Source organism: Rhipicephalus microplus, unplaced genomic scaffold (genome assembly GCF_043290135.1).
Source record: "Rhipicephalus microplus isolate Deutch F79 unplaced genomic scaffold, USDA_Rmic scaffold_22, whole genome shotgun sequence".
NCBI lineage: Eukaryota > Metazoa > Arthropoda > Arachnida > Ixodida > Ixodidae > Rhipicephalus > Rhipicephalus microplus.
The window spans coordinates 3615721-3628040 of record NW_027464595.1 but is presented as its reverse complement, the minus strand read 5'-3'; the positions used below and the strand labels follow the sequence as shown (position 1 = coordinate 3628040).

The window sequence follows — 12320 nt, the reverse complement described above, 5'->3', positions numbered from 1 at the left end:
TACCAGACGCAGGTTGTTCTCAATAGAACTTCCTGTCTTCTTTGATGATTCAAACGAGCGTACATATACGCATGCACCACGCACAACAGCATATGAGAAGGATATTCCATGCTGGGAGCACTCCTCCAGGCTCAGCGAGGTGTTCTTGCATTCCGGGCAGGCGAGCATTGCAAAAACAGATGAAAGGATCTCCATAACAATAATCCTATTACCCTGCAGTAAAGGGTCTGGCATCGGCACTTCACAGTTGTCGTCCAAGTTCGCAAGCTTCGCAGCACTCGCGGATACATCCCCGTCCACATGGCCGACGGTCGGAGCATTCACAGTGTGTCGATTGCCAATGAACTTTTGTTTCAGCCGTCTTTTTACCCTGAACTTCACCATACCTGCTTACAAAAACGTTCAGCCTATATTTGTACTACTGCTACTAAAGATATCACGAGTAAAAAATACAAACTACGCAGAATTAACAGCAGCAGCATGAAGCGCGCGCAAAGTAAACAACAGAGACTCTCGCAGCTTGACGCGTCCCCCTTACGGATATTTAGTGCAATGTTTGAAAAAACAAAGACTTCTAGGTTGTCTTTAAACAAGTTTATAGTTATCAAACCAATACATAACAGAAAAATTACAACATTTGCCACTGATGTTCGCTAACTTATCAGTTTCTGTTAGCACACAACACTAGTTTCGGTTTCGCAACCGTTCACCACATGTTCGAAAATTGGCTATAACTTCGGAACTAAATAAGATAGAAACATAATTCTTTCGGCAAAATATTTTTGAATGATTGGGGATTCTTGGAATATAAAAATTAAAAAATGCGTTTAAAAAAAAAATTCGTATTCAAAGGTGGTGACATACCTTAAGTAAATAAATGCAGTGTAGCACGTTGGGCAAGCAAACATGCACAAAATTGTAAATAAGGCAGTCTACGATCTTAACATTGCTAGCTGTACGTAATCGCGTGCAATGCCTGGTGTCATGTCGGAAAAATATTATCATGGGAGCCTCAGTACAAATTTCTCAGTAATGCCAGCAACATTTTCCGAGATGCGCTTTATCTTACAGTATTGCTTGCATTGCATTCTGTGCGAAGTTTGTACAGCTCAACTAAAATCTCCAATTAGAATAAGCAGACGAAAAAAAAAATTTTTTTAATACCGAAGCACAAGCACCAACTGAGGTATGTCATATTACCGGCAATAGTAATTCAGAGTGTTTTCATGAATGAAAGAACAACAAAAGAATATCAAGAGAATGAATTCGGCAAGCAACGAATTCGAAACTAGTGGTAATATGCACTGTGTTTAAGAAGTAACGTGCCTGTTACTACTACTTTATGTTTCGGTGTTTGAGAAGTACAAAAGATAGCATGGTGCGGGGCAGTCCTACAAAAAAAAAAAAAAAAAAAAACACCATCAGCATGTAAGACCGAACACGAATTGCTGCAGATGTGAAGGTCATGGAGGCACTTCGCAAACTCTTCAGATGTGTAATGATGTGACAGACGTTTTAAAACCAGTCCATTCATTCTATTATAGAGGTGGAAGGCATTCCTAGTTTATTTCTGGTACTCTTTGCCCAGCAACTATGTTGAGCAAAAGAACTAAGCGCTAGAATAGCAAACCTGGAAATTGTTGCACTCGTACACAAAATGGGTGCTGCATACATACACGGGCCTTAGTTATTGCCTGCTACATTTAATTGACTTATATTTGAGGTTTAAGGTCCCAAAACCACCATATGATTGAGAGATGCCGTAGTGGAGGGCTTTGGAAATTTCGACCACTTGGGGTTCTTTAACGTGCACCCAAATCTGAGCACATGGGCCTAGAGCATTTTCACCTCCACTGAAAATCTAGCTGCTGCAGCCGGGATTCAATCCCGTGACCTGAGGGTGCCTGCTAAAATTAACCCTCTTAACCAGTCATAGCTATTTGGGATGCCAATTTGAACAGGTGGCTAACTTTTCCTCACGGTGTACATAGGCTGGGAGCATTGAGGCTCGCAGTGAAATCGGTTGGCTTTTTCTTTTTTTGCAAACTTTTCCTTTAACTTGAGAAACTCAAAGGCTCACAGTAATATTAAGGCCGTTGACAACGTTGCAAAACGATTACAAACGCGGGAAAACAAGCAGCAACATATGCTGTTTGAAGCAGGTCCAAAACTTCAATCATCTCATCAGAACTTCCAGCTGCCACAGCTCAGCGGCACCACGGTACCTGGAAGTTGCAAATCAGTTAAGCCGAAAGGAACTAAGAGCAGTTTTTGAAGCAACCTTGCCAGGTTTAAACATGTGCAACAATTTGGCTATCATTTTTAGGCCGGTAGCACAAAACATACCTCCTGGCTATCTTTTGACTTCACTCCCCCCATTTTCGCGAAACTATAAATATGTGCCGTCAACCTAGTCATGAGGAGGTGCTACAAAAAAAAAAAAAAAAAATGGCAGCCATGGTGCGTTTCTAGCTTAGAAAATTTGATTCTGAACTTTTATAGCACAATCGGTACTGCACTCGACTGAAGAATTGAAGGTGCTCCACACCAAAAGAGCTCCAAACTCGATTGATTGATTGATTGATTGATTGATTCGTGGGGTTTAACGCCCCAAAACCACCATATGATTATGAGAGACGCTCTAGTGGAGGGCTCCGGAAATTTCGACCACCTGGGGTTCTTTAACGTGCACCCAAATCTGAGCACACTAAAGAGCTCCCAACTCAAAAACACACTAAACATCAGTAGGGTCTGGTGATGAGATTTTCTGAATTCTGATAATTCAGCTAAAACTGCTAGTCAGAAAATTGAACTGCCCGTACTCCATCAACCTGAAAAGAACAAGATTGTGCAAGTAGGTGCTATTTTTTTCCTTAAATATCCACAATGGCAATTTTCAGCCGAACGACACCATATTCTTGTTACTGAAACGCTGTTACTGTACTTATTATCGTCATGAACACACCCCCCAACTTGGTCCTCAAAAAAAGAAAAAAATTTTAATCCACCTACTTATTTTATTTGGGTATGATAACTAATGCCATTGACGATCAAAACTATATATATCTATACATTAAATCAAGCCATTATATTACAAAATAATGATGCAATAGAAGTCAAAACATAGTTTAGCAATCATGCTAAACAGTTGCGAGCAGCACGAGCTCGGACGACGTCAATCAAAATTTAAAAATCGTGCCTTTTGCAGCAGAGCGCCATCTGTCAAATGCAGAAGAAACTTCTTTGCTTATAGCGCCATGCAAGCACAGTGGCAAGAAAACAAAGCGCATGGCCTCCGCAATAGCGGGCGTGCGGTGTAGAAACATGCCACCATAAAGTGCATGCCATGCACTCATCATCTCGGAGGCCATGCAACGCGCAACCGCACCGATGGTGTGTTGTGCTCCTGCAATATTTATGCGCCGCCATCCAACACTGTATTTTTGTTGTCAGGTTTGTCATAGCGAACTTAGTTGGATACCTGCTGCGCAGGGCACATTCGGCTGGTCACAGAGGTAACATTAATATTTTGTTTTATTTATTTATTTATTTACTTTACCTTCAAGGCCAAGGGCATTACAGAGGGGAGTATGGGTTCATGTAGGGGGAGCAATACAACAAAGAAATAAAGTACAGCAGCAACAACAACTAAATATATACACTTAAAATCTGTTACATTGTTAATAATGCAGTGCAGAAGCGATCATTATCTTGAATGCCAGCAATTGGTCCGGGAACCTGGTTCCATTGGTTCAATGTACAAGGAATGAATGACTGAAAACAAGTATTAGTGAGGCACGTCATAATGCCTCCTTTGTGAGGGTGGTCAGTGCGGGACGAAACATACGGCGGTGGGGAATTGAGAGCTGGGCGTAGAATAGAGTTGTGGTAATAAATTTTATGGAACAAGGAAAGCCTACTGTGTTTGCGATGGGTAGCCAGATGAGGTAACTGCAAGAAATTTTTCATGAATGTAACACCATCTGTTCTGCTGTAATTGTGAAGAATGAAACGAGCGGCATTGTTCTAGACTAGTTCTAATGATTTAATGAAAGTTTCAGAGCTGGGATCCTAAATTAAAGCTGCATATACCAGTTTTGACCTAACTAATGTTTTGTATAAAAGTGTTTTCAGTGAGACCGGTGCGGAACGAAAGTTGCGGCATAAGTAGCCTAACATGCGATTAGCGCTGTTAAGTAAATTCTCAACATGCAAAGACCAGGTTAGATTATCACAAATATTGACACCTAAGTACCGATAAGTTGTAACGTTTTCGAGCGGCGTGTTATTTAGATAGTAAGCAGGGGAAGAAAGCGTGGACCGCGAAACATGCAAAACCTTGCATTTAGTAGTGTTAAGTTACATTTGCCATTTCAAGCACCCATTGGATATGGCAGCGATATCATTTTCCAATATGTTAGTATCATTAACATTTTTTATTTCACGAGAAATAACACAGTCATCAGCAAATAGGCGGATGTTAGAGGAAACACAATATGGCAAATCATTAATACAAATAAGAAAAAGAAGAGGACCAAGAACGAAACCTTAGGGCACACCAGGTAAAACAGGACTAAGTGAAGATTCATGGTCATTGTACAATACAAACTGTGAAGGGTTAAGAAGAAACTGCTCTAACCAGGCGAAAAGATTGTGATCAAGGTTTAGTTTGCTAAGCTTGAAAAGTGGGAGTTTATGGCTTACCTTATCGAAAGCTTTAGCGAAGTCTAGAAAAATGCAATCGACACGTGAACGACGATCCAAAATGACATGAAGTTGATAGGTAAAGGTTAGCAACTGTCTCACATGAAAATGTTTTGCGAAAACCATGTTATGCACACGAAAAAAAATGAGTTAGAATCAAGAAACCTTGCAAGATGAGAAAACAATACATGTTCTAGAATTTCACATGGGACACTTGTCAATGAGATGGAGCGATAATTATAAGGAGACTCTTTGCTTCCAGATTTGTGCAGAGGAACCACCTTCACGACCTTCCAGTCGAACGGTAATTCACGAGTATCCAGTAACTATTGATAAAGTTTAGACAATATTATTGATGAGTAAGTAAGAGTGCTTTTAAAAAACTTTGTAGTGATTAGATCGCATCCGGGACTACAAGAAGGTTTTAATTATTCAATTATTTTAGCAATGCCGGTTGAATAAATCATAATGGGATCCATTGGTAAATAGTTAGAGGAGGCTTCTCTGGGCAATAAAAATAAAAAAATCGACAAAGTTCCGGTTGAAAATGTCATTTAACACATGAGGACACTCGGCATCAGGGACAACACAACCACTACAATCAACTAGGCGAATAGAATTATCTTTGGTAGGTCTGACAACATGCCGAAATTTCTTTGGGCAAGTGATAAGCATAGAAGGTAAAGTGTGCTGAAGGAATTTAAATTTAGCGCTTTTTAGTGCGCTTATACGAGAGTTAGCAACTTTATGTGAAGTAATATGATTTTCGGAGGGAAACTGCTTCGTTGCCCAATAGAGCCATTTTTTGCGATTGGACAGTTTCTTAAGGTTAATGTTAAACCACGGCGGGTTAAGGTTTGAAGACAGCTTGCGTAAAGGAACGTATTTGTTTATCAGTTCATGAATTTTTAATTTGAACAAATTCCAATTTACATCGGCCGTGCAGTTATCGAATTTGTTCAAGAAAAGGCTAAGAAATCTGGACAGTTCTTTGTTAATGGCATCGAAGTTAGCTTTATTGTAATCCTGAATCAGCTTAGTGATATGAGCCGATTTTGATACCGTAATGTTAATATCTAACGAAAGTAGCAAAGGGTCACCTATGCCAGGTAGGTAAAAAGCATATAACACAAGCTCCGGATGAGTAGTTAGAAAAAGATCAAGAGTATTAGCTCTTTCATGAGTAATTCTTGTTGGTTGAGTTACCATCTGCGACAAGGAAAATATATAACAAAGATCGAGAAATTCCTTGCCCTCGGAAGAATAAGCGAGAGATAAAGGAGGGTCATGAGACCAGCATATACTCGGGAAATTGAAATCGCCTGAGAGCAAAATAGGTGTGGATGGGTGTTGCGTAAAGACATGGTGAAGTGCATCATGTAGCTCGAATACAAAGCTAGACGGATAGGAGGATAGGAGGGCGTACAGTAACACACACCAAATACAAATTTGTGATGGCCAATCTCTACGCATGACCACACGGCTTCTAGTTCTTTTTGAAAATGAGTAGCAGTTCTTAATTGAATATGGAGTTCTTAATTGCAAGCATGACACTACCCCCTTAGTGTTGGGTACGATTCGTCGTGTACAAACTATGGGGGTAAATACAGTATTCAGCGGAATAATCCTTGGTGCATGGTAGTGATAGTGACTATGGCGGCCTCAGGGTCAAGCTGCACATGCTTTGACACGCTGGCGGTGTGATTGCCGGTGATAGACACCCCAGGACCCAAGAATTGCGAAGTTTGGCGCAATATAAGAGGATTTTGTCAAGTACGTGTAAATTCAATTCTGTGAACTCTGACAGAAGGATATATATGTACTAGGATCTGTATGTACAGGAAAGTGAATTAAGGAACAGAATGTTAAAAAAAGTCCAATCACATAAAACAACACAAAATTCCTCCTCACCCAGTATATCTCCTCGTGGGGCGTCAGTGAGCAAGGCCAAGGAATAACAGTCAAGGCCACTGCAGGCATCACCGGATCCAGGTACAAAAGAAGATTTCGCACGTGACACACACGGATGCATGCGTCCCGCACAGTGTCTGGCTCTGCACAGGGACAAACCAAGTGCCACTTCATTGAGTGACACTAATACTACAGCCACTGCACTCAGCTAATAACAGTGCGCAGTTTGTTCCCCAACACCTACACACCACTACTTTCTTTACCTTTCACTCATCAAAAAATTAGAAAACCAAATTAATATGCCTGCAACAAATACTGTGCATTCACAGTTGTGCTCCCGGCAGCGATGATTTCATGACATTGCTTCACCAAATCTCGGAGGAGTGCATGCCGATGCGGCACGTAAAATGCGTTTTCGAGCTACTCCTGCAGCAATAGCCCCTGTGTGAATGATGTGGAAACAGACAAGCACCACATCTGACGGCTTCTAAAAGGAAGGCAGCTGAAAGCATTAACGTTCTTGGAAGACAGCCCTGCGGAAGGGCCAAAACACTTTGCCGCAGTACGACAAAGCTATGTGATGAAGCATAACGAGAGTGCAAAGGAGCCCTGGGGTACATGGGAGTTGTGGGAAGGAGGTTTAGCAGCTTCAATTTCTCATTCTGTTCTTTCTCTTCAACCCGTTCAGGTTCCATTACCTTTCGGCACGGACACCCAGGAGCCAGAATTGATTGTTATACTGAGAATATGGCATGCGGGCAGTGCTGTAAGCTGGTTTATTTCCACATGAAAACATACGGAAGTTGACAATAAAGCAGCTTCTCATTGTTATAACAGATATATTGTTAAACATAGCATCCTTATAAGCGGGTTCAACAGTTATACAATTTTATGCGGCACAGAATAATTTACACTGTTGCTTCTCATCAATTGGTGAAATATGTAGCATAATGACAATATCTTCGAGAGGGGGCAATCCTAAAAAGATCCATAAACTCTACCTTTCCTAAAGTAACAGTGGAACTGTTCAATTCACACGTAACCAGCATAGGGCTCAGACAAGAGATAGGTGACAAAACACTGCAGTACTAGCATAATTTTTCGCCATAGATGGTTTTGGAATGCAAAGCATCTCTCTGTGTAGTGCAGGCACTTTCAGCCGCCCTCTATGTGTCTCTGCATATCTACCCATCTAAGTATCTATCTTGCCACCTACGTCTAGATGCTCTTGTGATCACCCCCTTAACTTGGGGCAAACCAAAATCAGTGTGCAAGGGTCCGATGCTTTGATGAATATGGTATGCTTGTGCAAATGATGGATTTCAGGTTCGAAGCGAATATTTCGAATCGAAATCGAATGGTATGTATCGCATATAAAAACAAAATGAGAATATTTATCATCAGTATTTTTTTAAACTGAAATAGGGGCTCTATGCAAATGCCTTTTTTTTTTATTCACAGGAAGTCGAAAGAATTTTGAATAGTAGTGAGATTTGAGTTTCAATACGATGTGAGTGATAACCTGTAAAATGTGTAGCATTTTAATATTTATTATAGTTAGAGCACAGAAGTTGTCATAAGAAGCTTCTAAGCCTAATAAAATGATGAATGAATTTGGGGGTAATACGTTCATGCAAAGGGGCCCTGCAACACTTTTTCAAGTAGCCAAAAAATGAATTTCCTAAAAAAGTTTTTGCCTCACTAATTCACCTGCAACAAAAAATTTTTAGAATACATCCAGTATGAGCAGAGGTTTAAAAATTTGTCACACACTGCGATCGCATTCTTTCTACTCTCAACTCGACGAAAAAGCTGGACTCAAGCAGGGAGGGACGGCACGGGGAAAAAAGTACGTCACATGGGCCACATGATCTTGAGTACTTTTTCTCGCTTTTTTTTTTTTTTCGATTCACAGCCCACGTACGCGTGGAGAAGTGGATGTCTCCCGCGGCGGCCCCAGTAAGGACCAAGCGCACCATTCTTAAAACAGCCAATGGCTGTTACAAGTGATTTTTGAGCTTGTAGTGTGATTTGCTGAGAGAAGGGAGCAATTTTTAGCTGCTTTGAGAATTTATTGTGAATTGCAGGCCGCGTGCTTCGCTATAATATTTAGCTCGCGTGTTCTCGGTAGCCTCGACTACCGATCGGCACAGTTTTCCGACCATGCTCAATAAGTGTTGCAGGGCCCCTTCAAGTTTGAAGGGAGGCTTCGCGGCAAAGCAGATTCTTCTAGACCTGTGCCTTCACGGCCTATATTGCAGTGAAACCACCTTTACAAACGGTTACATGCAGAATAATTATTATTCACTTGTGCGTTCATAGCAAATACTTAGAAATTTTCAATGTGAGGAAGAAAATGGACACATGCGAAAGCACATTGCCATCCCCAGGCTCGCTCGACTGTTCGTTCCCTGGCTATGCTTTGACTGCTGCTGCTGCTATCTTCCCGGTCGCTGTGAACCTCAATAAACACCCGTAACAAGGCTGGAGAGGTGCTGTGGAGAGATGCAAGACTGGTTTGCGTCGTTGGCAGGCGAGGCATGAGCGGACGTATTTGCAGACGAAGCTGTACATTCCGCGCCAATAATAGCGTAGGCGAAGGCGCGTGTACGTCTTGAACATGCCATCGTGGCCACACTCAGCGTCACTGTGGAAAGCGAAGCAGAGATCGCGACGGAGATGGCGGGGCATGACCAATAGCCATGTGCGGCCATCGGTGTGGTCGTTACGGCGGTATAAAAGACAATCGGGGATAGCGTAATGCTGCACTTGGCGGCGTAGCGCTCGTGGAGCCGGTGTGGTCAGAGGGCTCGACAAAAAGTTTAGAATTGCGGCGATCCAAGGGTCATTTCGTTGCTCCGAGGCCATGTCCAAGATGTCGAGTGGCAAAATATTGTGATTGTGACTAGATGCGTGCGTCTGAAATAAGCTGGAAGCGTGACGAGGGCGTCAGCATCAGAGTGTTGTGCGCCAGAACGGTATACGACCCGGACGTCGTATTCCTGAAGTCGGAGGGCCCACCGAGCAAGGCGGCCTGACGGGCTCTTGAGGTTTGACAACCAACACAGAGCGTGGTGGTCTGTTACGACGTCGAAAGGACGACCGTAAAGATAGGGGCGAAACTTCTGTAGAGCCCATATGATGGCCAGGCACTCTTTTTCGGTTACCATATAATTGGTCTCAGGTTTTGTGCGTGCACGACTGTCATATGCAACCACGTATTCGGCGTTGGCATCGTCACGTTGTGCGAGCACAGCACCAAGGCCGACACCACTAGCATCAGTACAAATTTATGTGCGTGCCCTCGGAGCGAAGCGATGCAAAATTGGTGGAGACTTAAGCAGGCGTCGAAGTGTCTTAAACGCATCGTCACAAGCTTCTGACCAGGTAGTTAATTCATTGTCGCCTTGGAGGAGTGCATTGAGAGGTGCGATGACAGTAGCAAAATTACAAACGAAGCGCCGAAAATATGAGCATGGGCCAATAAAGGTGCGCAGAGCTTTCAGGTTATTAGGCTTCGGGAACTCGGATACGGCACGAAGTTTAGCAGGACCGGGAAGAATGCCTTCTTTGGAGACGACGTGGCCTAGTATAGTTAGTTTTCTAGCGGCGAATAAGCACTTTTTCAAGTTAAGCTGGAGACCGGCATTTTGGACACAGGTCAAAGCTTGATGCAACCATTGTAGATGGGTCGGAAAATCTGGCGCAAAGACGACAATATCATCCAAATAGCAGAGGCAAGTGTGCCACTTCAAGCCGCGCAAGATGCCGTCTATCATGCGTTCAAAGGTGGCGGGCGCGTTACAGAGACCGAATGACATTACAGTGAATTCGTATATTCCATCTGGTGGTACAAACGCGGTTTTAGAGCAGTCAGTCTCAGCCATGGGCACTTGCCAGTAGCCTGAGTGGAGATCCAAGGAAGAAAAAAACTCTGCTCCTTGCAAGCAGTCGAGTGCGTCATCAATTCGTGACAACAGGTACACATCCTTGCGGGTAATCTTGTTAGGCCGGCGATAATCGACGCAAAATCGTATTGTGCCATCTTTCTTTCGAACAAGGACCACAGGTGGTGCCCAAGGACTGTTGGAAGGTTGAATGACACCGCGTTTAAGCATGTCATTCACCTGGTCATCGATAAGGCGCCTCTCACTCGCCGATACTCGGTAAGGACGCTTACGAATGGGCGCGTGGCTTCCGGTGTCGATAGTATTTAAAACAGTCCTTGTGTGGCCGAGTGCTCTTGCTTGGCAGTCGAAAGACAAAGAGAAACCGTCGAGCAAGCGAAGAAGTTGGTCTCGTTGTGTCGTCATAAGGTCGCTGGCTATAGCTGGTGTGAAAGATCGCGGTAGTGGCTGAGGAGTTGATGTCTCAAGGGTGGCCATATCAGTGTGGTCGACCATGGTCTCGAATACCGAAGATGACGCCAGCAGCTCGGCTTTGTCGAGTGTTTCCCGGCGTCCCAAAGTGATTGGCTTGGGCGATGGATTGGTAATGTACATCACAGAGACACCTGAATGAAACTCGAGAACGGCAAATGGCAATGGCAGTGATCGGCAGCGAACTAGAAGTGCAGACGGTGCGAAAAGCAATGAGCCACCGTCTTCAGAGTCGCAAGAGATGGAGACAAGAACAGTAGACTGCGCAGGCAGAATGGTGTAGTCACAAACTGTGATTTTGCGACATGTGTCCTTGTCATCGATGACATCTGTCGAAAATGGGAACAACTCGAGGTCAGCGCGGGCGCAATTGATGATCGCACGTTGTGTAGAGAGGAAATCCCACCCCAATATGATGTCGTGAGAACAAGATGGCAGCACAATAAATTCGACCACATAAAGAGCATCCTGGATGACGACACGAGCTGTGCAGGCACCGGATGGCTCAACGTGCTGCGCGTTGGCTGTACGAAGGGATAGTCCAGAAACAGGCATCGTGACTTTTCCGATATGACGGCAAATGCGGGCATCAATCTCTGAAAGGGCAGCGCCGGTGTCGACAAGGGCTAGCGTCCATGTTCCTACTAAAGCGACTTCAATAACGTTTCTGGGAGAAATTCGAGGCCTTGTGCATTTCGCCGGAACCGCAGTTCTCGCCTCCTGAACTGCGCCAATTAGTTTTCCTGGAGCACAGGGCTTTACCGTCGGTGCATAGGGGAAAGGGAGCGGTGGCGAGGAGAAGACGAGCGGCGAGAGGAGGGTGGGGTCCGGGAGGTAGCATCAGATTCGTAGTCGCCTGAGTAACTGCGGCGGGGTTGACGCTGTGCATACATGACTCATGGTAGACGCACACAGTTGAAGATAGGTGGTGCCTGAAAGCGACAGTAACGGGCCACATGGCCAACTAGACCACAATGAAAACAAATGGGACGGCTGTCTGGAGTGCGCCAAGGGTCCTCGGCTCGTGCGTACTGTACGACTTGGCGAGCGGGCGGTGATACTGGCGGGCGAATAGGCGGACTACGAGGGCTGTAACCTTGCATCACAGGCCTGGAAGCGACCGCGGCTTACGTCAGGGGAGCAGCAGTCGGAGCCTGATGGAGCGAAAGCGAGACCTCTTCGGCGACCTGGTCCCAGATGATGTTTTGGAGAGGGGGCGCCAACGGGGAATTCGACTGGTCGTGAACAAGCTGCATCAGCGAAAGCTTGCGAGCGACCTCTTCACGAACGAAATCCTTAATCTGTAGCAGCAGCGATAAGTTGTCA

General features: G+C 44.2%; 1 protein-coding gene across 4 annotated transcripts in view; it reads right to left on the bottom strand.

The window, feature by feature from the left end:
* LOC142786321 (uncharacterized) overlaps positions 1–12320 on the bottom strand; it is a 286022-nt gene that overhangs the window by 19175 nt on the left and 254527 nt on the right. For 3 of the 4 annotated variants that reach the window (XM_075883956.1, XM_075883958.1, XM_075883959.1), the window contains one exon: positions 6616–6758. The exons of the other annotated variant lie outside the window; for it this stretch is intronic. The gene's annotated coding sequence lies outside the window, so the exon portion shown is untranslated. The remainder of the gene's footprint in view (positions 1–6615; positions 6759–12320) is intronic. 4 annotated transcript variants of the gene reach the window in all.